This window comes from Echinops telfairi, unplaced genomic scaffold (genome assembly GCF_000313985.2).
Source record: "Echinops telfairi isolate 266 unplaced genomic scaffold, ASM31398v2 ScPeMD7_5;HRSCAF=22, whole genome shotgun sequence".
Classification (NCBI taxonomy): Eukaryota; Metazoa; Chordata; class Mammalia; order Afrosoricida; family Tenrecidae; genus Echinops; species Echinops telfairi.
This window is the reverse complement of record NW_022103901.1, coordinates 43,949,967-43,951,284: the sequence shown is the minus strand read 5'-3', so window position 1 is coordinate 43,951,284 and position 1,318 is coordinate 43,949,967. Positions and strand designations below refer to the sequence as shown.

The window sequence follows — 1,318 nt, the reverse complement described above, 5'->3', positions numbered from 1 at the left end:
TTTTTTTTGCTACAAAAGGAAGCTTTATTGCTTCCATTTGGCTCTCAGCTTGGGGGAGGGGCTCCAGGGAGGTGGCGCTGTAGTTGCCGGGACAGGTTCAGGCACAGGGTCGCTCACAGGTGGCTTGGTGCCACAGGTTCCTAGTCAGGTTTGAGGGTGAGCCTCTGGAAGAGATACTCGCCCAGCCCGGCCTGGGGTCTGGCCAGTGTGCAGAGGTTGGTCAGGTGGTCGCCGATCTTCTTGAGGAGTTTCACCTTCTCCTCCAGGAAGTGGTTCTCTAGAAAGTCACAGAGATGGGGGTCAGTGTGAGTGGACCCCACACATGCAGGTCCAGAAGAGCCTGGTTGAGATTCTTCTCCAGGACCAGTCCAGCTTCCATGGCGTCCAGGTTCTACCCCACTCATCTTGGGACGGCATCTGCACATCTTGGGAGAGGGTGCGCCTGCCGCGCTGGTGCTGCAGCTTCAAGAGACGCTAGGCCCCTGGTGCTTCTCCTTCGCCAGCTCGTGGAAGAAGTGTCCCCCGCCTTCCAAGGCCACATCATCTCGGTCGAAAAAGCAGCCCAGAGAGAGGCAGGTGTCAGAGGCCTGCAGATGCAGGCTGACCAGATGGTTGACACTGGCCTCAGCATCGGCGGAATAATTCTGATGGATCTAAGAGCTCATGATTGGTCGGTTTGGAGGTCACCACACACAAAATAAAAGGGTTCCCTGGTCCCAATAAGAGGGGATGGGCAAGAAGATGGTCCCAAAGGTGACGCCCAGAAAGGAAACTGGAGAGTGGTGGAAGGTTGGAGGAAGGCAGTCTCGGGACCTGTTTCGTTCAAACACTGTTGAAGCAAGACACAGATCCATGGGACTACAGGGTGAACTTCAAAAAGCTCACTCTTATACACATGTGAGTATCTATGAATTTGTTTCTCTAGTCTACCTGGACTAACACATCATGATACCAGGAGTGGGGTACTAGAGAAACTAATCATAAAGATGAAGAGGAGATGCGTTTTCTATCTCTGCCTCATGGTAGTTTTTCATCTTTGGCTACCTAGAGGTTAGATATGTCCATGCAGTTTACTGGGTTGTTTTCGGGAAAGAATATGGGAAGTTAAAGTTTTGATTATTTTGTTTGGTTATAGTCTTTGGTTATTCCAGGGTGAAATGACAAAAATGAATGTTGTTAATGCATTTTGAGTTCAGAGGTAGAAATCACCCCTTGAATTTCTTAGAGACCATGCTGATTAGAGAAAATGGCTTACTGAGGTCAAAATGGCTGACAGAAGGCCTGGCCCTGGCTTGAGACAATGCTGTCAGAGGCCTAA

At 50.2% G+C, this 1,318-nt stretch overlaps 1 protein-coding gene and 1 pseudogene across 2 annotated transcripts in view; both read right to left on the bottom strand.

The window, feature by feature from the left end:
• The window catches only part of MPV17L (MPV17 mitochondrial inner membrane protein like), a 42,231-nt gene that overhangs the window by 17,893 nt on the left and 23,020 nt on the right, over positions 1 to 1,318 (bottom strand). The gene's annotated exons all lie outside the window — the stretch shown is intronic.
• LOC105978894 lies at positions 50 to 1,054 on the bottom strand (annotated as a pseudogene).